The sequence below is a fragment of the Haemaphysalis longicornis genome, unplaced genomic scaffold (assembly GCF_048455015.1).
Source record: "Haemaphysalis longicornis isolate Haplotype H1 unplaced genomic scaffold, Haemaphysalis longicornis Haplotype H1 scaffold_2, whole genome shotgun sequence".
Classification (NCBI taxonomy): Eukaryota; Metazoa; Arthropoda; class Arachnida; order Ixodida; family Ixodidae; genus Haemaphysalis; species Haemaphysalis longicornis.
In genome coordinates this window covers 11,711,722-11,738,189 of record NW_027526295.1, presented here as the reverse complement: position 1 = coordinate 11,738,189, position 26,468 = coordinate 11,711,722, and the positions used below count along the sequence as shown (strand labels likewise).

General features: G+C 48.3%; 1 protein-coding gene across 2 annotated transcripts in view; it reads left to right on the top strand.

The window, feature by feature from the left end:
* The window catches only part of LOC144168748 (glypican-5-like), a 157,758-nt gene that overhangs the window by 21,448 nt on the left and 109,842 nt on the right, over positions 1-26,468 (top strand). The window lies entirely within an intron of this gene.

Here is a 26,468-nt window from a genome sequence, read left to right as displayed (position 1 = left end):
CGACATTGTTGGCCTGCAGGCAAGTGCCGTTGCAGCCGCCCTCCGCTGCTGAGCGCTGCTCTCTTATTCAGGCATCGCCCCGTCTGCCCAATACAGCATTTCGGCTGCAGGGCAGCGGAATAGGAAGGACTGCGCCAGTGCAGCAGGGCACCAAGTGCGTGGCGTGCTTGTTTGAGCCCTTTCGTTTCGTTGCGAAACTGAGTCCTGACCGAAAGGACGTGAAAAGCGAAAACGCCGCTGTGTTCTAGATGTCAGCGTGTGTCAGATATCCCAGGTGGTCAAAGTTAATCCGGAGGCCTCCACGCACCTCATCGCCTGTGTAGCTTCGGCGCGTGAAACCCCGCCACCAATCGAATGTGTGCGAGTGTGGGCGTAAGTTTCAGCGCCATGGATTTTTGTTGTTCTGGCGCGTTCCCTGCAACGGCGGAGAGAAAGGGATAAGGGGGACTCGCGAGGCATGCTTGCAAGGACCTATTTTTGCGCTCGCGCGGCAAGAGACCGACAAGAGAAAACAAGAAAGGAAAAGTGAAGATGACAGACCTACTTCGACAACAGCCATGAAGTGAGACGACCGACAGGTGCCGGCCGACAGAGACACGCTGATTGATGAGCATCGCCGGATTTGTTGCAGGAAAATCGAAGCCCCTTTCTTCAGAGAAAGATGCTTAAGCTTTCTCCCGGGAAACCTGAGTCCGAACTGCTTCGACCGTGTCGGAATGCCGCAACCGGGTAGACTTCACGACGGGAGGATTCCATTCCGACCGCGTTTTCTCCTTGAGGCGCTGCTCGTCAAGTCCCCTGCGTGCAGTTGGCATTCCTGCAGTGCGTTTCGGGGACGGGACGGTCTCCATCATAGAGGCTTCGCTTTAAACGTGAGATTAAGTGCAGCAGCTTGCAGTAGCCGGCGTGGAAGGACTACGGTGTCAGAACACCCCCGAAATTGTCCGAGTTCCGCATCCCTCCCTTCCCCTTTCCTTTCGATTTTTTTCTTCTTCGCACGCCGAATCTATATACACTAGAAAGTGAAACAAGGATGTCGCTATACTAAAACAAGGACCACATCATGGCCCCCTGCTCCGATTCCTTCAGGAATCCGGAGTGTATCTGTACATTTAATTCCCCCTTATGCTAAATAGCAAACTTCCGCAATGAAAAAATGACTTAACTGTTGTTGGGGCACAGGACCTTTCTTGTTTCTTTTTCGCGCGGCGTATAACGCCCCCCATATCCGGCTACGCCAGTGCCACGCATCGAAGCGTTCGCCAAGCAGCAGGGGCGCATTAGCGCCGTACACCCCAAACCCAAATTTTACGCCTACGGAATGCACAGCCGAGAGTTGCTGTGGGTATTCAAGAAAAGTGGTGCGTACCTGCAGACTAGCAGTTGCAAACTCGCAGTGGAGGATTGGGGAGCCAAAGAATCGCGTGCAGCCATGGTCGTCGTTAGACGGAGGGGTGCAAGATTTCTTTGATTATATCAAGACGCTATAAATTGCTCCTAGAGGAATGTCTTCCCAGCACCGCATTTGTGTCCAGAGGTGAAGCCGATTTCGAGGATATCGGTGTCAGCGGAGGGGGGGGTCTTTGTAATGCAACGAACAGCCGTTTTTTTATCATTAACCAGTACCACGTTGCCCTATTAACTGACGTTCTGCTGGCCCTCATTGCCTGTTCTGCAGTGAAGCATGAGTATGATTAAATAAATTACATGACAGTTGCCCGCTCACACGTGCGTGAAATCTGGTGTCTATTGTGGTGAAACGGTAAGTTTAAAATCGCGAAAAAGGACCGGCTCTGGATAAAGCAATGCATGCATCGGTCATGAAGAAAACGTAATGGTGCACCTTTGTCTGGTAAATGACGTAACGGTATACGTTAGGTCGTTCGTGAATGCATTTACTTGGTGCGCGAAAAATCGTCGCTTTCGCGTTTCTCTCAACTTTCTTCATAAAGGAATTCTCCGCATCCCGTCAGCGTCTTCCGTCATGGGCGAAAGTTTTGGGGGCGATTTCTCTTCGAAAATGGCGTCGTCGCCCATCACGAAGGCCGTGACGTGATGAGACACACGTAGCGCCCTTCCTATGACCAGGTTCCTTTTGTTTTTTTCACTCTTTCCCTCACTTGTTGCGAGTTTTAGGGGCGAAGCACCTTAGCGGCTCTGTCGTCACGGTTAATCAGCTGTCAAACGATGGTTAAAAATAAATGTATAATGGATAAAACGGTTAAAACTCACATACTTTAAACCTAATTAATATACAGAAGAATCAGGATTTAATTTCATTAATAACCGAAATTTGTTCAATTTTGTCTTAAAATTGGCTTCAAAGCCAGGTTTTTGTTTTTTTCTGTAGAGCATACTTCTTTGCATGCTGCGGCGTGTGATACAAATGCAACTTACGCCCAGTCTGTCGCTCACGTAATCCGGTTCAACGCCTCAGCAAGCGCGCGATTTCTCCTCCCAGCGGCCCAATCAGCGGCGCCCAATCAGCGCGCGCCGTGCGGGAAGAGAGAGACTTAAAATCTTGGAATGCACTTATACACTGCATGCCCCGCTCCTCCCTAGCTTGCACGTTAGTGGAGATGGCCCGAGGTTTCTGTTCAAGGGGCGTATCATAAACGCTGGAGATTGTATGCGAAGAGAATGGCGAGTGCTCATCGCCAGCACGCGGCGCCACCGTGTGGTTATGGTGGCCACCGTAGTGTGGTCTTGCTGCTCCAGCCTGCCTATAGCTTCGAACCGACGGCCTCCATCGTTGAACAGCGGCTAAGGGCGCGGCGGTGTTTGCGCGACGCCCAGGCCGTCGACCCCCGCACACTCGGGAAGGGACAGCGGAGCGGGAAGGGCCGCGCACTTTCAGCGCCTCTTTGTCCCCAGAGTTTTCGGAATCGAGAAGGGCGCGAGGCGGCGTGCGCTTGACCCCGCGCAAGACGGATTGAGCCGGCGGTCACAGTCGTTCGGCGGCCGACCGGTGGCTGCACGCAAAGGGGCCGCGCAATTAGCTCGCTCCTTTCGGCTCCTCGTCTACCGGAGATTTGTCGGCAGGCGGTCGCGCATTCTTCGTTCCAAGACCGGCCCAGCGTGGGTGTGTGGCCCCGTGGAGGTACCGGCCGGCCCGTGCCGGAGTCGGACGCTCGTTGACCCCGTCCTCCGTCTAGCGGCGGCGGCAGGAATGCCGGCTTCCGGTGGGCCCTTCTCGCAGGCGCGGCTGCTTCTGCTGCCCTAGCTGGCCGAGCTGTTCGAACCAAGCTGCGTGCCAATAAACAGGGCGCGCGAACAAAGCGTCGCCCGGTCGTGGGCGGGCCCTTTATTTACGGCCACCGCTGTCGTCGTCGTTCCATTCGCGCGGTACCTGTGCTGTCGCCCGCCGTGAGCTCTGACTTTCGCGGTCCAACAGAAGAGAGGCAGGCACGTACGTGCCAACGCTCCATGTCAAAGCGAAATGTGGCCAGACTTTCTGAAGAGCGCGTCTTTCGTCATCTCCCCTCGAATTGCGCGCACTGATGACGCGACTCATGCGCCACTTTCGGCACCCCTGGTCGCGCTAGTAGCATGTTTCTCTGCGTGGCCTATGGCGGCCAGCAGGAGACTTGAGGCGCCGGAGCTCTTATTTGTCGCTGCGACTGCCCGTAAGCTCCTGCCATTCTCAGCAGGCGGGCACTCGCGCCCCCCGGCCGGCAGTTGGGCCTGTCCGCCGCTTCCCCGGCCTGTTGCTGCGGGGCCTCGCCTCGGGGCCCGTGCCGCGTCAATTAACGGCCTTGGGCGATGACGGGACCCGGCCGATCGCGTTTCCAGCGTCGCGAGCTGCTCAACCGAGCCTCTTCTCGGGCCGGGGCTGGAGGCGCGCGGCGCCCTCAAAACCGCTATACAAACAGTTATATTTTCCTGCCACCAGTGGACGGAATAACACTTCTTACTCTCAAAAAACACTACTTTGAGGTATTGGCAGAGGTACCACATTTTATGTTACACGTGTTTTTAGACGTGGCTGTCTTTCCTGTCACTTTAAAGACTGCTTTCGTAAAGCCTCGATTTAAAGGAGACAGCATTGAAAACTATAGGCCGATTTCAGTCTTATCTATTCTATCCCAGATAATGAAAAATTATTTCTCAATTCTATGAGCTCCTTCATAGAAGAGTTTCGTCTCTTACCTGACCCTCAGTTTTATTTTATGGCAGGACGTGGCACCATACCACTTTTAGAAAAGTTATCAGCCCAGGTATATTAGGCGTTCGAGACTAATTTATGTAGCTGCACTCTATTCATAGACATATCCAAACGATTTGACACATCCAACCTGACCATTCTGCATAAAAAAATTATGTTGTCTGGGCTAAGGGGGTCATTTCACGCCGTTCTAAATATTACTTCCTTAACCGCTCACAAAGTGTGACTGTAGGGCACAAATGTAGCGAGAGCACAATAATGTTATTACAAGCGGGGGTTCCACAAGGATCTATACTGTCTCCTTTGGTTTTCAACCTTTTCATGAAGTACTTTGCTTCTATTACTGATAAATGCATCGTTTTCCAGTACGCGGACGACTTTGGCATTTGTGCGGCCACGAATTGCTCTTCCCAAAACAAAGTGCGAGTGAACTCTGCAAAAAAAAAAATTTTCCTCTGAAGTTTGCCACAACTACCGCATTTTTCCGATTCTCAGCATCCTCCCTTCCCTACTTTTAGAAAAAAATGTCTGCATGCGAATCTTCGGCCCCCGTTTTCTAAGCAACCATCGCAGGGTGGAATTCGGGCGCGTGTTTGCGGGCCCCAGTTGATGTGAGCAGGCCGTTTATGAAGTGTTCAATTACAAACGACTTCGACAGAACAGACGACGACCTCCTGTGGGATACAGAGAACGGCGGCGCAAACGGTGCAACGAACTCGAGTGGTAATGAGGGTGATTGAGTACCAGACGTGAGCAGTGGGTTCACTGTCTGCACATTTTTCTCTTGAATGTTTGCCAACTAAAACATCTCTTGCGGCCCGGTCGAGATACCGCGGCAAAAAAGTGGGTGTGGGGTGGGTGTTAATTTATTTCTTTTGACTGTAAGCACCACCACCCTCTCTCACTTCGGGCATCTCGATCGTGGAAAAGAGGGTTGCTTAGTATCGAGCACATACGGTAATGCTCCTGTATTTTTGACCGAAGTGTTTCTGCATTGCAAGTAGTGTCAGTGTATCCCTGTGAAGTTTGTCAACTCATAAATATTTTGGAATTCATGTTGATTCCAATATGTCGTAGCAATTTCACACTCGTATTCTTATATTTGTAGGAAGCTTCGGAGTGTCGCATGGCTTTTGTTTAAGATCAGATCTATGGTTCGACATCGCAGAAAAAAAAATCAATAGTTCAAGCCCTAGATAAAAAAAGCTAATATTGTAATCAATAATATCTTTTTGTTCTGTACATTGAAAGACCGTAGTTAACTCTGTTAAAAAAATATCCTGAAAGTGTTCCCTGCCGTTCTGGCCTGACTTTGCATGAAAACATTTTTTGTGCGCTTGGTTTTCCGCCCCTTATTTGTGCAAACAGTTGCGCTAAAACGCCTGTGTAACTCTAGCTTTAAAAAAGAGTACGTCGCACCGAGAGCACTACGAAAAAAAAAAAAACTCGTTATCTAGTCCCCCAACATTCAACACGCTACGGTGCTTCAACACGCGTTATTTACAATGTGCCAAAAGCATTCAATGGTTTGCCCGATGAAATACTAGCGGCAACCACAAAATCAAAATGTAAAATTCTGCTCCGGGCGTCTGATTCATACTTATTAAACACTGATGGTCCGTTGTTTCTCAAGTTATGTATTCCATACCACTGCACCTACCTGTGCAACCTGTAACACTTTGATGTGAAAAAAAAAATTACACCATCGTCCCGTAAGGGAACCATGAGTAGTATGCGAAGCAGCTATAGGGTCGGTTGAAGTTGCCATTAGTTTTCAGTTCGTCGTTTCCGTTGACGTTCAGCTTCGCGTGCCTTCGTTGTATCTGTAACTTCTTGACGTAGTTTGAATGAGTGAAGGACACAAGGCGTGTTCGTAGCACATGCTCCCGTCTCGGTTTGTAGCGCAGTGGGAAGAGCGCCACGTACCTCCCGTTGCGGCCAGAGAGTCGTGGGATCGAAACTGGGCGCCGCCTAACTATTTCTTTTTATAGGGGACTGCGCTGACGTCAGCCCAAACACTGATGGGGCGCATGCGCACTAGAGTGCGGACGGCGGACAAGGGATGGAGGGACACAGCCCCTAGCATGAGATGCTCCGCATCTAAAAGTATTTGTCGCGAGCAAATTCCCGCTGTGCCATATATATAAGAAGTCTCGTGTGCCCATCGGTATTGATTTAATGGTGTATATTTTCTACTTAAGTTGTTGGTGTTGGGTAAACACTATTCTGTAATAATTTGTCACCACAGTCTTCGACAGGCCCGCTTATTTTGTATGCTTGTTCTTTTTGGCAATAAAAATTATTACTTATTTATTTATTTATTCATTTATTTGTGTATTTATTTACTTATTTATCTGTTTATTTATTTAAAAATACCTTACAGGACCCTATTGCAGGGCATTGAGTAATAGTGTAACAAAGGGTAAGTGTCGCGGCAGAATTGTCAGATAACGCCACATTTCGAATGAACAAAAAATGGAGCAACATGTAACACATGATGTCAGTAAAGAGAAAAAGAGGATAACGCTCAAAAAAAGGTCATTTGAAGTTGCACGTGGGAACATTGCAGGTGGAAAGAAATACAGATATGTGGAATACCCGCCGCGGTGGCTCAGTGGCTAAGGCGTTGCGCTGCTGAGCACGAGGTCGCGGGTTCGATTCCCGGCCGCGGCGGCCGCTTTTCTGATGGAGGCTAAAAGCAAAAACGCCCGTGTGTACGAGATTTCGGCGCACGTTAAAGATCCCCAGGTGGTCAAAATTAATCCGGAGCCCTCCACTACGGCGCGCCTCATCGCCTGCGCTGCGTCGGCGCGTTAAACCCTACAATCATCGATATGTGGAATACAACTCAGTAGAAACCGTCTTCGACACGCCCAGACAAATTTTATCTATACCAGAGAGTAACAAAGCAAGTTCTTCCCGTTTTGAAAACTCAGGATTGTAAAGGGCGATAAAAAACCGAATGTTATCTCATACGTGTAAGGACATTATACGGTACAAAAAAGCAATAGGTCGCAAAGCGTGACACATGACTTTAATATGTAAGCGGGAGGAACTCGAATAATAAATGATTATGAACACATTGGAGCGATACAAAATATGACACAAAAAGTTGTAAAAAAATAATCTAGAGTTTCTATGACGAAAAGGAAGAGTGCAGACATTGTCGGAAATTTTCGGGCTCTGATTGAGATGCGATGCCGTTCGGGAAATCGTTCCACAAGCGTATGACACGACGAAGGGCCGATGAGTTGAAGGCGTCGGTTGACCCATGTAATCGCGTGAAATGCAACCTGCGAGCTGTAACGGAAGGTATATCGAGTTAGTGGGAATGGCTTATTGCTGTAGGCATACTTGTGGAAGAGAAGGGAAATATCCCGCCGAGTACGCTGTGATTGAAGAGAAAGGCAGAGCTTAATTGCTGTTACGCTGCTACGGTAGTCATAATTTCGCGGAATAAATCGGGCTGCCCTATTTTAAATCGCTTCAAGGATGTTGATGAGGTAATTTTGATATAGGGACGAAATGGATGCTGCGAATTCAAGTTGTGGGCGAAAGAATGTCTGATAAGCTAGCTGACGAACATGGGTGGGACAGCTAAGCAAGTTCCGGCGTAAGTATCACAATGATTTTGAAGCTTTTGCACATATGGTGGTGATATGGTGTGACCAGGAAAGATTTGGTGTGAAATGAATACCAAGGTACCTGTAGGACGATGCCTGCGACAGAAGTTCATCATCAATGCTGTACGAATAGCTAGAAATGCTTTGCTTGCGTGTGAAAGACATAATTTTCCAATTTTGCTTGTTTAGCGACATCGGCCATTTTTTGAACCATTCATTAATCTTCTTGAGGTAATTTTGCAGTGTTAAGTGGTAGTCGGTACAGGTTATTGAGCGGTATATAATGCAATCGTCGTCGAAAATTCCCATGCGAGATGAGGTGTTGATTGGCAAATCGTTAATATAGATTAAGAATAGCAGGGAGCTGATGACGCACCCCTGTGGTACACCTGACGTTACGTGGGAAAGGGGGTATTGGAAATTGTTTATTACCGCGAACTGCTGGCGGAGCGAAAGAAAGTTCCGAAGCTAAGATAAAGTGAGCGAGTCTAATCGAAGTGCAGATAATTTAGCAATCAGACGGCAGTCGGGGTACGCTATGAAACACTTTTGAAAAATCGAGAAAAATTCAGTATGACTGTAGTTCTGGCGTAAATTCCAGCAGCTGTGTTTCGCAAGAAAAACCTTTCCTAAATCCATATTGGTTGTTAAAAAAGAAGTGGTCAGATTACAAGTGGTGGAAAACATGAGAAGCGAATATATGTTCAAGAAGTTTGCAGCAGATGCACGTTAGAGAGATTGGACGATAACTTTCCGGTGAATGTTTATCTCCGGCTTTAAACACGGGGACTATTTTACCAATCTCAATTTTGTCTGAACAATCTCAAACAATCTGAACAGTCTGAACAGATTTCTGAAAATCTGAAGGTGATACATGATGTTAACAGAAACGGGAAGGGTGTTTTTCAGAACTTTGGAATTGATATCGTCAATGCGAGCTGAAGTAGATAGCTTAAGATTATTGACAATAAGTGCTATAGCCTCAGGCGTTATTTCAATAGGTTGCATGCAATCTATATTGAGATCGGCAACCTTCGGAACGTCGGAGTGGTCTTTCCGGGTGAAAATGGATAAAAAGGATGTGTTCAACAAAGCTGAGGAGCAATGACTCTCTGAGAGGGGAGCATGGTGATCATCTAGCAAGGAAATTTGTTAAACATCCTGTTTTGGGGATATTAGTTTCCAAAACTTCCTAGAATTTGATTTCAGAGTTTGGGGAAGGCATTGTTAGAGAACTATTTTTGTTCAGCGGATTGAATCGTGGATCAGTAAGTTTTCATAAAATATTTGTACGCCTGCCATGCCGAGGACATACCAAGTCGTTTTGCCGCGTGGTATAGACGTTTTTTTTATTATTTCTGAGCTGTCGGATGGATTTAGTAAACCAGGGGTTAGTTACATTGTCACGAAGCCAAAGACGACGCAGTTGTCTTCAAGGAAAACACGTTTATTGGAGCGAACTTGACTTCCCCTAACAACTCAAAGAATACACAGGCGGCGAAGCAGCAGTCAACAAAGTGTCGTGCAAAACAAATAAAATGTACCGATTTGCTTGCGCGCATAATTTGTCTCTGCAAAGCACCCAGTTATCTTTGATGTCACGACTGGAGAAGGATGGCGGGAATATGTCATTGTAGAAGGTTTCTAGTTGGGCGTCGAATTTGCTGTAGTTAGCTTTATTGTAACCACGGATTTATTGTTTCTTTTCAATACCAGTAAAAGGTGGCCGAATGTTAAGGGTTGCTTGAAGAAGGCTACGATCGCTAAATCCATATGTGTGAGTAGGGTAATGACTGTTTCAGGAGCGGGGGTGAGAATTAGGTCGAGGATATTAGAGCCGCGAGTGTGCTGACTCGCCATTTGGGAAAGGTTAAAGTCAAAGGCTAGGTTGATAAATTCTGTAGACATGCGGCAAGGGGAAGACAACTGGTTCCAGTCGATCGTGGGAAAATTGAAATCCCCAAAGATATATAGATGGAATCAGTGTGGCAGAAATTGATCGCCTCTGCAGTGATGCTACTGCGCAGTTCTTCCGAAACCGAATGGCTACAGTCAGGAGGCCGGTAACAATTGCCGATGAGCAGTGTGGCGGATTTGATTATGCATGCTACTCAGAAAATTTCTATGTTAGAGTGCACTTTAATGGCGTACGACTGCAAAGCTTTTTTTAATGCGAGAAGAACTAGTAGGGTGATTTCGGTAAATGTTAAAATTGCTACAATCAGGGAACACTTCGTTAGCGGTTACGTCAGGATACAGCCAGGTTTCGGTGAGGGCAAGAATATCGCAGTCACAATCGTGTGGGAACGAACAGAACAAATCCCGTTTTGGCATTAGACTGCGGATGTTACCAGGCGATAGCGATAATGTGGGGACGGCTTGAATGGGCGAAGTGATATTTTGATCTTGCATGCACTTGTCATACTTTAGCTATCTGCTACCTAGTACCACACCATCAGCGGTGACGTCATATATGTAAGTCTGCTTGTAAATGTGCAGGTGGTCAACTGAAACTTTGAAAAGCTTTTTCTGAGTTCTTGCAAAGCGCACCAATTTGTTTTGCCTGTCGGCCGGTCGCCGGGGAAAAGTCTTCGCCCCTTTTAGTTTGCGCGCTGAAGACGAGGTCTTCTGATTTTTGTCCTTGTAAAATGCTAGTTTTGTTGTGATGTATAGGCCTGAGTGAATTTGCCAAGCCTGTGTACACGCTCGAATTGTGAACTTGTTAATTCAAGGTTTTCTCAGCAAAGCGCCATTACTTTCTTCTCCGCCGCGGCCCATTCTTCTTCCCAAAAAAGAGAATGTTCGATCGCCACTGCCTGTTTTCAGCATCGTCGCATCGGGACGAAATGGCTGCCAGCTGATGAGAGTGACCACCTGCGTTTCGCTGCAATGCAGTGGTTTCCCCGAGGGCAGCGACTTTGGCAGCGTCCAGTGCTTAGCAGCCTCCTGCTCCCCACCACTCGTTTCAGACCAGCTAACATCGTGGCGTGCTCAGCCAAAGCGGAGGCGTCAGCTTCCGCTTCACTCATAGGCACCGGGTTCGACTCCGCTTCGCCCGAGAGCATGAGTTTCGAACTGAAGAACGCAGATCGTAGGCATTGGACAACAAAGGCCTGAATACATCGTGGAGCTCTGGTGGGCACGACACTGCAGTGGAAGATGCAGGAAGCACCCTTCATGTAACTGACCTGTAACACGACGTAAGGTGCTGCGCCAAACCCAAAACTATTATTATTATTATTGTTATTATTATTATTAGCATTATTATTATTTTAATGCTCGTAGTCCTAGCCGGGATACGGCTCGTTCGTCACTTGGCGTGCGTTTTGGCATAGGCTTGTTATTGGAGAGATCCAGCAAGGGAGGGAAGCGAGACAGGCGAGGGGGCGGATGTGTGTACGTCTAGTTGGACGAGGATTAATCGACCCCCCCCCCTTGGAACAGAGCAGCAGACGACAGCGTGGCGGCGGTGACGCCCAAGAAGGCGACACACAATAAACAGCTTGCAGGTTAACATTGAAGCATAGAGCTCAGGTACGGGCGATTGAAAAAAATAAAAAAAAAATTGTGTGATGCTTTTTTGGCTTCGCACACGCCCTTCGCTCGCCTTCGGCTCACTCGATCGCCTCGAACTGTTTACGCCAGTTTTGACCACGAGTGTTCTTAATTGCCAGCCTCAGCTGCCGCCGTAGCTTTTGAAAGACAACGTCGTCTACATCCGTAATGGGCACAGTAGCGATAGTTGCAATAAGCTAAGCGTCGCCGAAGGAAAGACATTGACCAAGTACTTCAGGCGTTACTTCTTCAAAGCGCCGCTACGGGATGGTGCTGCCGTTGGATACAGGCCACGTGGCTGTGGCTGCATGCAGGCAGAATGGGCACGCCGTGTGACGGGGGCGGCGTCTTATGCAGCGTAAAACGTGGCATTCGTCGTGGCCCTCTGAGCATTGTCTGTCTCGGCGCGCTTTAAGTGATTTACAAACATTGCGGGGTTACTAGCGCAAATTGTAGTCTGGAGTCTCTAGGCCATGTTTCGACCACTCTCGCTGCGGTTACGCGACTTTATTCAGCAGAAAAATCAACTCGAAAATGCTTTCCTCCTCTTTGCATAATCCTTGCCGATTTCCTGTGACGTTTTGTATGACGTCACAAAGACATGGCTCGGCTTTACTGCCCGGCTCGCCGACCCTCCGACGGAGTCGGTCGGCCGAGCGTTTGATCGGCCGGCGGATCGTCGCAATTCGTTGGCTCAGTTGAAACTAAACTACGACACGTTTGTGCCAGGAAAGACGTGCCTTTGCTTTGTTAGTTTGTAGGCTGTATCAAGCTCTAAATCCAAGTCGCTGCACACAAGTGCACATGCGACGCTTCGCTGACTGGCACGCTAGTAGAAAAATCTAATGACAATTGAAGGCGGCGACGTCAATATAGGCACTAGAAATAAAATCAACCCAAACTTTTACAGTGTGCCGCGTAAAACCAGGGTGCAGGAAGCACTTTTTTTTTGCTCTGGGTGAGCAAGCACAGCGGTCAGCAGCACGACCACACATCTACGAGCGCTTTTCCGTCTAAGGAATGCAATCGCTAGACATGAGATATTGTGGGGATTGGGGGGACGCTTACTGCACGAGCGCTGTACAACAAATAGCCATCTGAGCTGCTTTGAATGCTAGAACTAAATAAAAATGTAATCTGGCTATATGCATAATATCCTTTATAATTCCAACCCCGCTATCTCTGGCTCAAGTTGACTTGTCTGGTGCTCTAGATATGTTTTGCAAGTCGCAAGTTCGAATTCCCGATGGTGGATGTTCTTTTAAGTTGATATTTTTGTTTTGAGCACTGTTTTACATACTGAATTCAGCATTTTTTGCGGTGTAACGTTCATTTCTTCTCGAGCGACTTCGCAGAACTCGTGCAGACCGACACTGACGCGCTAGCGAGTTCTCGTTGGCATCCTGTTGCCATAACCGCCGACTGCTTGGGGGCAATGGGCACAGGCCAGAATCAGTTGACCCTCGGCCTGGTGGGAACACGCTTTTTACGATATAGGCATGAGTGAGGCAAGCTCCAAAGATGGGGAAAAGCGCATTGCATTTGAGCATCTGTGGTGACGCTGAGGGCGTTCATCCACTGCGTACGCCTCGGCTAGTGATTGCTACCATTCCAAGCCGTGCTGGTATATAGGCTTATCTGACGCATTTTACAGCGGACAACTTGGAAGTGCGGTATGCCGGTTACCAAGATATCGAGAATGCCCATGCAACGATAACGTCGGATGCCAAGCACATTGTCTCAGAGAACCGAAACTCGTGTTAATTCTCATCTTGGACATCGTCCAATCACGTAGCACCTTTTACTGATGTCACTGCTGTTAGTTGGTGCGTCTGCCGCAAACTGTGCATGGTAGTTTTTCTTCTTTCGGGCTTTATAAAAACAAATACCGCCTTGTCGCCCGGATAAACGATGAAAAGTGTGTTTATTTGAGCCAGTCTTCGCAGTGCAAGCATGCACAGGAGCTTGACAAATTCGCGCAGGAACCGCGCCGCTCTAGGCCCAATGATCGCTTGGCCGCGCGGACTTCGCGCGCGGGGTGGCCGGGAGACGATCGCGAACGCTGAGGGAGGACTTAGCGGGCGCCATTTCATGGGCGCTATCTGTGCGCGCAACAGTGACGACGCCTTGTTCGGTCTCCGGTTTGATCAGAGGGCGGTGTGCCTCCGGGGTGCGAGCGAACTGGGCACTTATGAGACGGCCGACTTGGACAGCCGCTTTTCAAGCAGCCGGTGCTTTCGGACTTCCTTTCTGAACGGCGCCTTCTCGCAGGGGGCTCATTAATTAACGCTGATTGTAGCGTGTTGCCGACGGGCTGCACGCAGCCCACGCGCATTCCTGTGCCCTTTCAGACGGGGCGTGGGAGAAGGGGAGCGCCGGCACCACTCATCGTTTCGCGGAAAAAGAAGCCCGAGCGATGTGAGTGTGGCCCCGGGTCGGCGGATGCCGAAGGAAGCATCGCTTACAATTGAGTGATGCGCGCCACTCGTGACCCTGACGGCCGGCCAAGCAGGGGTGACTCAACACGCCGCCCTGACGGAGCTCGGCGAACTGCTTCGCGAAGAGGCCTTTTCGAGCTCCAAACTATAGGGCGACACCGCTGCTGCAGCCGTGGATGCATTCACCGGCAGTATCGGCGAACACGCAGCGAGTGGTGTGTGCAACTGGCGCCGAGTGAGAATGCCCGTATGGGAGACGAATGCGGCCACTGGTCGACGTCTTCTTGGACGTTGATCCGCTGAGAGCTGTTCACGTTGGACACTGCGTCAAGGTGGGGCTTTGCAGTGGGACGCCGCCACTGCCTCCCGGCTTGGGAAGCTGTGCGTCCACAAATGCAGGCAGGCCGGACGAGCGCCCGGAGCGGGCCGTTCCCTCAGATAGCGTCGCCTTCCAGCCGATTTTCGGCAAGATGCGTCTGCCCGCTTTTGTTTGGCTAAGCCTTTGTTTCTGATTGGCGAGATGGGCCTCAATGAGCTCGTCGACCGAGTTATGCAAGCCCATTTCCAAGAGTTTGCATGTAGACGCGCTCATAGGAGCTCCAATAGCTTGCTTGACGGCTTTGCGGATGATGACGTCCAGCACCTGTGTGTCCGCTTTGTTCAGGAGAAGGTAAGGTGCCACATTTGTTATTCTGGTTACCACAAAGGCTTGGACGAGCCTAAGTGTGTCCCTCTCCTTGAGGCCTCGGGTTCTTGACGCCACCCGTCGGAGCATATGAAGGATTTGTTCCGACGTGCGCTTTAGTTTCGCAACGGGTATAGATGCCCTGTTGTCGGCCTCGATGACTAATCCGAGAATTTTTGTGCTAGGGCGTGGAAGGATGTCTTCGCCCTCTAGGCTGACTTTTATGTCCTCTTTTTGTTTCTTAGGCGCCCTTGGCCGGATTATCACCAGTGCTGATTTAGCTGGGGAGCATCTAAGGCCACACCCTTTGGCGAATTTGTCTACATCTGCTGCTGCCTGCAGCGTGTCTTAGATCCATCCTAATAAGCCTACTTTCGTCGTCCAGAGCGAGATATCATCGGCATATAGCGCACACCCCAATCCCACGGGGCGGGATCTGTAGTATCCACCGTGGTCCCGCGTAATTCGCAACAGTGCCAAATCCTCCCCTAGTGGTACGTGGCGTGTGAAAAACGTTGCACTTGTCGTCATGGCAACGAGTGGCGAGGGGAGAAAGGAGGTTGGTGACGTCGCGGACACTGCTGACGTCATTTTTCCCGCGGCAGCCAGGCCGGGCCGCCGCGCGCCGGCCCCTGAAACCGAGGCTCGCCCAACTTTCACGCCTGCCTCCGGTCGCTGCCTCATGGGCCGCTCGGCAATGGCACCAGGCGCAAAAGTTGGACGAGCGGCGGCGATGACTCGAAATGGCCGCCGCCCGTCGTTTGTTATGTGTGCAGTAACGTGTGTAATAATTGAACGAAGAAAACATGTATAGGTAATAGTATGTTTTCTGGTGTCGAATTGTTGTCTTTGTGGCGATATTAATTGGAGTGTTACACAAACATTCTTTTTGCTTTGCGTTTATTCAAAATTCATATGAGGACGTCTTTGATTCGAAGTCATGAAAACACTTGTACTACACTCATATATTGCACATACATTTTATGTACACAGTATTGGACTAAGCAAAAATATGACATATGCAAATTTAGGCATACAATATTGTACAATAGGAAAAAAACGTGCTACACACATATTTACAATAAAGCCCGTTCTACATAGAGCGAATTTCGCCTGCGAATCCGCTGGAACGAACATTCGCACTTGCGAAGTTCGCAATGCCGGGAATTGTCGTCTACATGGGGCCTGCGAACGCCACGATTTTCGCATTTCAGATGCGCCTTGTTTGCAGACTGAATTAAGTTTGCCACCAGCAAAGGTTGTTGTGATTTTATCAAGGGTGGTTTTATTTTACTTTCTTGGCAAGTTGTTTCTGCCTGGTTTGCGGTAAATATAAGTTTATTTGCGGTTTTATATAAGAATCGCCAATTCTTTATCAATATACGCACACACAGCAGAGAAGACAAACGTTTTGGTGTGCCCGCGCTTTTGTCGCGTTCGTACAAGCAACGCCATCTGGTTTCCAAGCGTGCAAGTGGTGCCGAGCTGTGCTCCTATTGGCCGCAGGTCCTGCCCCTCTACGCCGCACACGCCGCACGAGCGGTGTTTGCTCAACCGCTTCAAATGTTTGGCACTTTGCCGCAGCAACGAAAAAAGGTGGTTTTGCCGCACGAGCGGCGCCGCATCAGCGAATTCGCAGGCGAAATCGCTCCATGTAGTACGGGCTTTACACGGTTAGGCGGGCTAGTTGGAATTCTCAATTCATGGCCGTACCTTTTGCGCAACTTAAGACGGAGACAGATACAGGTCTTCGTGTCCCTTTTTGTATCTGTCTCCGTCTAAAGTTGCGCAAAAGTTACACCCATGAATACACATTTAGGCACACAATACTTGATTACGAAGAAAGAACTTCGAAAGTTCTAGTCCTTGCACAGATTTTTTTTTCGCGCACACCTCGGCGGGAGAAGAAAAGAACTTGAAAGTTCCACTCAATGTATACTTGTTTCTTGGGCTCACCTCGAGACAGGAATGTTCCTTAGACATTAAAAAAATTCGTTTCAGTTCAGAGACGCAATAATTGGGAGCCTATATGTTAAAAGAAAGCACGCACACATGCTTCAAGCCCTGCCTTTCGGGCGAGTTAACGCAAACTCTGAAAGAAAGCGGTGACCCGCCCATTAACCTGCATACACTTCCAAGAAATCATGTTCACACCAACAAAATTCAGCCGTAAAAAACTGTTGCAACACAATGACCGCACTGAAGACACTCATTGCTGGATTATATTTACGTACAAAAACAATGCGCAACCATGTGCACGTCGTAGAACACAGAACACAAATCGAACGCACCCGTCTTTTTTTTTTTTTATTGGCGCGTGAATTAACAGTCTGCTTACCGGGGGTGGGAGGGAAGGCGGGGGGGGGGGGGGGGGGGGGGGGAGAGAAGACACCCAGAAAAAAAAAACGCTTTCCTGTATTGTAAGCCGCACATATCGGCCAGATTATTACAAGCTACCCTCTAGCTCGTGTCTGGGCAGCGCCTCTTATCTCATCCTGTCCGATACGGCATGACCATTCTAACTTCAACTTTAAACTTTATTTTCACATTTTTTCCTGTTACAGAACAAAGTAGAAAAAATGTTGGGCAGGAACAAAAAGCTACAGCAAAGTAGCTTGACGGGGTTCCTGCCCATTTCTTGGCATCGAGGAAAACAAGCAAAGATTAAAAAAAAGAGCCTAAAATACATGTGGGCGACATGTTGCATTGTCAATAACATTCATAAAAACACCAAAAACATTCGTTTTAAAAATGTAGAGGAGCACACGTATGATAGAACAATCTTACCTAGTTTACATTTCGCATATACCAAGAAGGTGTACATACTGGGAAACGAGAAACTTACTGGGAACGAGAAATAAAAAAAAAATTTCACTAAATATACACGTATTAACAACAAGGCATCAACGAAATTCTTTCACTAACATAGATTTAATAGACATAATTTAAGTCATGAAAGATTGAACAAGAGATACTGCGCAAACATGCAATTTGTAAAAAAAAAAGGCGTAATTATTTATTTTGCAGTGTAAGATATCTTTTTAACTCTTTTTTGGTAATAGTGCACAAATCGATTTCCTGGCGTTGTTGGTGTTCTAAGTAAGTGGGCATGCAGTGCTCCAGTCTATCGAAACCGTGGTTTGTGCGAGAAAAAGGTATTAACCATGAGTGTCTGTTCCTAACATTATATTGGCATTCATGAGGCGTCCTGAGATTACGTAATTTTAAGAAAAGTTCATTTTTACATTTTAAACTGTGCTCATATCACATGATTAGATTAAACTGAAAACTGTGTTGCAGGGGAAGCACGTTTAGCGTTTGGAATAACTCGGCCGTGTGCGCGTCATAAGAAGCATTTGCGATGTGGCGGATGGCCTTTTTTTGCAATAAAACAAGCTTGATAATGTTGCTTTGTGATGTGTTTCCCCATACCAGGTTGCAGTAATTCATGTGAGGCGCAAACATAGAGTTGTAAAGTAACAGTTTAACTTTGGATGGAAGTACCTGCCGAAATTTACATAGGACACCGCACGCCTTTGACAATCGTTTAGCCACATGATCGACTTGTGTATTCCAGTTCAAGTGCTGATGAAAAATCACTCCCAATGTCTTCACCTCCTGCACAACTTCTATGTTTTCTGATCCTCAGTGTAAACTGAGGTTACGATTCACTATGTTCTGTACAGGTGTAAATAAAACAGCTTTTGTTTTGGATCCATTTATTTCCAAGCAATTTATTTCAGTCCACTTTAATATTTCTAGTAATTCAATATTAGCTGCGTAAGTGAGATCGTGAACATTTGTGGACTGAAGGAGGAGGGTAGTGTCATCTGCATACATAATACACTCGGCATTTTTATTCAGCTTGGTTATATCATTTACGTAAATATTAAAGAGTAGTGGTCCCAGTATGCTACCCTGCGGAACTCCGGATGTTATTTCTAATAAGGAGGAGCGATTTTCATCAATTACGACACATTGTTTTCTATGTTTTAGGCACGACATTAAAACCCAAGTGAAATACCGCGGAAACCATAATGTTCAAGTTTAACAGCTAGTATTCTGTGATTGATTCTATCGAAGGCCTTCGAGAAGTCAATATATACACCCAGGGTAAGAAGCTTATTTTCGAAACCGATAAGGATAAATTCTTTTTGTGTTAATAACGGCATTTCGGTAGACATACCGCTACGAAAACCAAACTGTTTCGGAGATAATAAAGAGTGTTTCTGGCAAAAACATGAGACACGTTTGAATATAATTTTTTCTAGACCTTTAGAGATGACAGGTAATATTGATAGCGGCCTGTAATTTGAGAAACTGTTTCTGTTCCCGGATTTATATAGTACAGTTACTCTTGCGCGTTGCATATTTGTCGGAAAAGTACCCGTAGATAGACAAAGGTTAAAAATCAACGAAAGTACTGGTGACAAGATGTCAAGGGTATATTTAATAGGCCTGATTCCTATATCATCAATATCACGAGCCCTGCTATTTTTTAGGGATATGAAAGTTGAGTGTATTTCCTCTGGACACGTGGGTTCTAGAAAAACCGTTTCCAAATTCTGAGCATCTAAGAATTGCTTTACTGCATGACACTCTACGTTCGATTGGGGGGAGACTAAAGTTGTGAAATACGTATTAAGTTTAAGGGCTAATTCCTTACCCTTGAATAATGCATTATCAATTTTTAATTCAAGCTCATCTTGTCGATAAGAATTTTTGTTCAGGAGCGTATTTATTTCTCGCCAGATTAAATCGCTATTTCCAAGTCGTCCATTAAACAGGTTTTCAAAGTAGGCATTTTTGGTACTGCGCAGATATTTGGTTACGTGGTTTCTGAATTTCCTAAATTTCGAAAGATCACGAGGTTTCTTGGTTTTTACAAATTTGGCGAATAAAGCATCCTTTTCTTTAATCAATCTATACGACTCATGTGTCATCCATGGTTTTCGTAGCTTTTTCGACTTTTTGACCCGTTTGAACTTAAAACATTTCAGATAGGTAAACTTAAGCAAACTCATGAAGACATTATATGCTTCCTCCGCACTCGTGCACTCATATACCGTGTTCCAATTTATTTTTATCATCTCATATCGGAACGCATCTAAGGTGTCGATGTTTATGTCCTGTACAGTGTACGACTCGGATTTGGAGGTTCTATTTTTAAGACTGGATTTGTGTTTGTAAAGCATATAGACAGGCAGGTGGTCACTAACTCCCAATATAATCGTGCCAGACTTAACGCAATTCTCACTATTGTTCGTAATAAATAAGTCTAATAGGGTTGACGAATTACAAGTTATGCGTGTGTGTTCTTTTATGACATTTGCACAATGGAAAGAGTCAAGCAATATTTTGAAATCGCGGGTAGAGGCTGTGTTCTGAAGCATGTTAATGTTACAGTCTCCGCCAATGATTACGTTAAAATTGTTCGTGTCGGCGAAATTCAATAGACCGCTCAGAAAACCAAAAAATTTGCTAACGCACCCGTCAGGGGGGTGCTACACTACCACAAACAAATATTTAGCGTGTTCCAACGTGAGAGCTTCGTAATCCGGCGTGATTTGTGTGAACTGCGGTAACAGGGTACATAACATTTCTTCGGATACAAGTTGCAAAACACCACCACCACGTCGAGAGCATCTGTTTAGGTAATAACTTTGGTATCCTGGTAAGCGAAGTACATCTGATTCACAAGAATACCACGTTTCTGTGAGCATGATCACATGAAATCGGACACGAAATTTACTAATGAGCGTGCGCAATTCATCAGCCTTGTTCCGTGCAGACTGCGTGTTGCAATGTAAGAATGCTAGATAACCACTATTCGCAGGGAACGTGATATCGTCCGGAGTAGCCATTTGGCGAAAACTTCCAGAAATAGCGGATTGGCATACACCAAGAACAGATTAAACTAAAACCTGACGCGCGTCGCGCATCTGTGCCAAGTCAGCTTCGCAGCATATCAAGACGGGGCGGGACTGCTCCGTTTGCCGTGCGTACACTTTTCCATCCTTCGTCCACGCAAATCGCCAGTTCACCTCTTTTTTCTTTGCTATTGTCATCCCAAGTAACCTTTTTATTGGAGGGCACAAATGCTCATTAACGAAGACCGGTTTTCTTACTGAGAAACCTAGTTCATCTGTGGCAACCCTTGTCTTTCGTGCTTTCCCGAGAACTGCGTCTCGCTTCAACCGATTTTTGAAAACTACCACAATGCCCGGAGTGGCACCAGAGCTTGGGCTCTGAACCTGGACTGAATCCTGGCCACCAGCGGTATTTCTACGCGCGGGAATACGGTGGCAGATTTCAACGTCATGTTCTGAGATCTGTTCTCCTAACGCATCCCCGACCTTAGTAAGCACGGCAACAAGGTTCTCGTTTTTTTTCCTGCGGGATTCCTTTAACTTCCAAATTTTTGTTTCTGGAGTACTGGTCCTGCGCTGTGATGCGCAACGAGTTTTCTTTTGCCATGCCCCTTAGCTCAGCGAGTTCCTGTGCGATTTCCTCGTTTTTCGTTTTCAGCTGCGAGTTTTCTTTCTTTAACGCCGCACATTCCTGTTTAAGATCTTCGACATCTTTAGTCATGTAGTCAAGGCCACTCTTTAGTTCTCTAATTTCTTTTCGCATTTCACGCTTAAAATCTGATTCACTTGCCATATCTAGCAAAACAGGGCTTGCGGTGAACAACAATTTTTGTGTCAGCAACACAGGGCAGCAGAGGCAGCAAAGGCAGAAATGCGTAGCAAAACAAATGCGATATTTGCAACCTGTGAAATAAGCGGAGGTAAGCGTCCGCTCTGCTCGCCGCCTCCGCTGCCAAGTAGCTGCGACGATAGTTGCACCCTCCTTTTCAAGTCAGCAGGGCACACGTGGTTCCTCGTGGGCGGAAGCACACGAACTATGGAACACCAAACCCACTCGCGATAAGGCGACAAGACGCGGGCGCACAGTTTAGATTGAACAGCAAAGCGGCAATGCTACTTCGTTTTATTTATTTATTTTTTAATGAGCGAAACGCTTGCAATGGCGGCTGCAGACAAAGCATGTATTTCGGTATGGCCTTCCACTGCTTCATGTGAAAATCGACTCGCATTGAACACCGTGGTGTTATGTCAGATTTTTCGGAGCACTGAAGCAACGCTTGGCAGTAGTTTCGCCGCAAATATACGTTTTGGAGCAAGACGGCCGAGGAAAAAATGCTTATGGAGCAGCACCTCCACCCCACCAATCGCTGTGGTAGTAGGTACGCCGTAAAAGGCAAGAAGCGCGTACAGTTGAGCTTGCCTTGTTTGTGAGCAGGTGCGTCGTGATGACATTGGATGGATTGAGGAGAGTCACCGCAGGAAACGTCCAATTAAGTCGCAAACCGTCCTCGACTTGGGGCCCAAACCTAGACTCATACCTGCTGCACGAAACAACAAAAAATACCTTGGTAAGTATACTGAATCGACGTTCCAGCAGTTACTAAGGCAATCAAAAAACGGCAATGCCACCACAACCACAAATTGATCTTGCGAGCAAGAGTGTGCGTGCCAAAGACGCGTTTACTTCTACTAAAACTTTGCGTACCTACACAGCTGAGATATACTTGCACATTAGTTTCCACTCCAAGACGAGGGACATGTCTCATTAACTTCACGTTACATGCGCGAATTATTTTGAAAACAGAAGAGTGCAATCGGTCGGCTTTTACGGCATTCACTATAACTTGTGCAAAGCTAACTAGCTTACCTGTCGTCTTTGGAGAAGGCGAGAAACTTGGCCGAACTGTACCGCCCTGTGTTGCTGCACCACAGAGCTGCGCAGGAGTGGTAACGCTCGTTCCTCCGCTGCCCCATATTTAGAATACATTCGAATGTATTTTATAATGCAGCGAAACTTTCAGCCCGTGGAGGCGTTTAGGCAACCCGCGCAACCCTTCGCACTCCGGCTCGCTCACGCACGTACTGAACTGGCCCGCCGTGCGCGCCAAGAGAAAGAAAAAAAAAATATTGGCGCCGGTGAGCTGTTGCGCATGCGTGAGGAGGCGCAGAAGCGTTGACGGTTTGGAAAGAAAGAAACGCTGAGGGAAAGGGAAGGGTCACGCAGCAGCACCGGGCCGCTAGGATCGCCACAATTTCGGAAACCGAAACTAGCCAAAGTCGCCGACCAGTGCCAATCCTTCGATCGCTCCGAGCGCCTTTGGCAGGCCCAGGAGCGTCATGTTGAACAAAAGGGGTGACAAGACGGATCCCTGGGGGGGTTCCCTGGCTACCCAGTTTCACAGGAGGGGATACCTCTTCCCCCACTTTGATTCTCGCCTGGCGGTCAGTCAAGAAGTCCCGTATATATTTGTATACCCGTTCTCCGCATCCGGTGCTCTGGAGGTTCGATAGGACACTGGCGTGAGAGACGTTTTCAAATGCGCCCTTGAGATCAAGCGCCAAATGGCTGTGGGCGAATGTCTCGTGGCCTGCTTCATGACCTCCTCTTTTATTTGTAGCAACACGTCCTGCGTTCCGAGGCGCTTTCGGAATCCAAACATGGTATCCGGCATCTTATTGGTGTTATCTAGATGCTTTTGCAGCCTATTTAGCACCATCCGCTTTATCACTTTACCCACACAAGACGTGAGGGAAATGGGCCTTAGATTGTCAATGTGCGGGGACTTTCCGGGCTTCGGTATGAGCCTGATCTCCGCCTCCTGTCATCGCCTCGGTAGGTTGCCGCTCACCCAGGCTTCGTTCATGTGCCGCAAGAGATCCTTCCTGGATCTGTCGCTCAAGTTTTTAAGCAGCCTATACGTGATGGTATCTGGACCCGGGGCACTATTCTGCCGGCTCTCGGCAATTGACACCTTCAGCTCAAAGTCGGTGAACGGTTTGTCCAGCGTCTCGTTGGGTGCTCCCCCATAAGATCCTGGCCACTGTACACTCCTGTCCGTCTTGAGGTATTTGTCTCTAAGATCCCCAAAGAGCCTCTTTACATCGCCATTATAATTGGTCAACGTACTCGTCATATTTCTGTTTATCTCACCCTTGCTTGTCACTGGATCAATAAGGCGTCTAAGGAGCTGCCCCGTCTTGCGAGCCGATAGAGTTCCCTGAAGTTCGTCGCACAGGCTGAGCCAGCTCTCCCTGGATAGCTCCGCAGCGTATTGCGCAGCCTGTTTGTTGATTTCTTGGATTTTTTTTGCGGAGCTTTCTATTGCGTCGCTGCCGCTTCCAGCGTTTGGTCAGACTGCGCCGAGCTTTCCAGAGATGTGCCAGTTTTGCGTCGACACGTAGGGTTTGGTTTGTGGTTGCAATTCTCTCAGTGCGTTTTTCCACCAAGGCGATTTGCTCCCCTGCCCAGTGCTTGTAGGACTTGCTCTCCGTCGTTGTCTCTTCTACCCCCTCCTCGTGTTCCTTCCTAAAGTTGTCCCAGTTCGTTATTCGTGCTATTCCGAACTTCGCGCTGAAGGCGGGGACCTGCGTTACCGAGGGAACCAAGTAACGCGTTACGGTTACCCTCACACACAACAGCAAGAAAGTAGCGTTCGTTGCTGCTGTTTTTCCCACTCATTGAAGTTCCCGGACATGCATGTATTACGTCGTTAAAAGGCAATAAACAGTTAGACGCGTAAAGCAGATTCGGGCATGCAGAGCTACCCTTTCTTTGGGTCGGGCATGGATGGGAACCAATGTGGCGGTCATCGTGAGCGATAACCACTCGTCAGGCGGCACGCTCGTGCGCAGCCTTGGTGCAGGAGAAGACTTGTTCAGCTATACTCGGTTACAACTCAAGAACGGCACCACTTCATGTAGTGTATCACTCCGCCAAAAGCCGAGCCCGTGACGTCAGTGCGCGCGCGTTTTGAAAGGGGTTTGCTATGAATGCGTGATATCGTCTTTCTTGTCTCGCGCAGTTTGTTTGTCGTCACTGGAGTCTTTATAAGCATAAGTCCAAAAAACATTTTTCTTCAAGCTTCATTCTTCACACTCCCAGTCTAGACATGGCTGCGCAAAAAAGGAATGTCTATTCCTTGGTCGGACAATTGTCGCCTCTGTAATCAACCAGAGGCAATTGATCATTGTTTTATGTTGTGCCGGGACGCTGTGTTCTTCTGGGATGTTTTGCAGCGGACACTAACACCAATCCATATGAGAACAAGTCACCGGTTTATTCCGGAGAACAAAGGAAGAAAAAAACCTTCCCGCGCAACCGGGAGAGTTTGGCACTTTCTTGCCCGCGTTTCCTTCGCTTTATTTCGCCCGCAACCACGTTTCACGGGCTACTAAATTGGCCCGTGACAAGGCAGGAGAAGCAACGGCCGCGAAGAAAGAAAGGTCCAAATGGAGAAATGGGGTACGGTCGGCACAAGAATCCCGGGACGCTCGCCGCCGAGTCTGTACACAAAGCAGCCGCGTCGGCGGATTGCCTCGAAAGCGCGTCATCCCTATTTCATATTTCCCGCGCTTTCGAGGCGCTTTTTCAAAGAAAGTGCTACGAGTTGTGCCGCGCCTCCGCCAGATGGCGCCACGGGTCCGGCGACCGAGAGAAGACGCAGTGAAACATCCCCCTCGCGAGGGGCACGATCAAATGCAGAGCATTTTCGGGGCGCACGACGTTAAGTAGTTTGCGTTACATTAATGTTGTTGCACTTGTGGCAACTGCTGACGAGAGAGCGCTCGTCAGCAGTAATTTGAATGAGTCAACGATATAAGGCGCGTTCATAGCGTCCCATTCTGTGTCGGCTCTGTGGCGCAGTGGGTAGAGCACCATGTACATTGCGTTCCGCCCGCAGGGTCGAGGGATCGAAACCGGGCACCGGATAGTAGTAGGGAGGGGTGCGGTGCGGACTACCGACGTCAACGCGGGTGACATCGTGAGTTACTGAAATGCTCTGCATTTAAAAATCACGGGGACGGCTCACGCCATGTTCAAAATATTCCCAGTAGCGCCCTACTTGCGCCGCGTGGAGAAACATCCGGCTGCTGTGATAAGGCACAGCGGCAACTTCCGGTGCCGTTCTTAAGTTGTCACCGAGTATAGTTGCTTCGTGGCTGCAGTACAAACACGAACAAGGCGCCAAACGGAGGGGGAGACGAAGGCACACACGGATGCCAAAAGCGGATTTATCGATGTGCTTCTTAAATGTTGCTGCGGCAGATCTAGCCAATATTTTCGCGACAGAATCCGACCGTCTCGAGTTTACAGGTGGATTTATTTTCTGGAATTCGGCCGTAATGCGAGCGCACTCTGCCCACAGGTTTCGGTGATCAGCTCAGCCGCTTGCCACCCGCCGTCATTACGGGTGTGTGCGAAAGCCTTCTGCAAGAGGTAAAATGCATGGCAAAACAGTGAAAAGGGCATTGTGTGACCCATTCATCTGCGATGAGCAGCAGAGGAGAGAACAGCGTGAGCCGCATAGCTGTGACGTCGCAAACTGGTTGCCCATGCGTTTTCGAGGGCCTCGAGATATTTCACTGGTCACCCACTTGGGGATCCTTCTCGCACGTGTTCTTCCGCCTATTCAGCGCTGCCACTGTGGACTTCCGCCGTGTGGCTCTCACCCCCGCAAGGAGCGCGCAGCAGGCCCGTGTGGCACGCCGCTCTGCCCTATGTAGTCGCACGGTGCATACACCCTGTGCGGACTGGAGGAACCGTCCTGCGAACCGCGTGTAAGCAGGCCGCGTCTCACGCGGGCGTGGACGGTCGTTTTGCAGCGAGCAGGCAGGCTCGCCGAGAACATGCACAGCGTTTGAAGCAGTGAAGGGGGTTAGGTGGCCGTCCCACATTCCACATTCGGGGCAGAGCATCCCCGAGAGCTCTGGGCTGGAAGGAAAGAGGAACAGCTGGCTGAACATCCCCCCCCCCCCCAGCGGAATCCTCTGGTACTACAGAGAAGGACGGAATGCATTTCCGGATCCCCAGTGGTCCCTAAACCGCAGGCAAGCAACACCACTCAGGATGCTGCAGACGAACACTTTCCCCCCCGACCCTGTATACTATTTAACCAGGTTTATATACTGCTC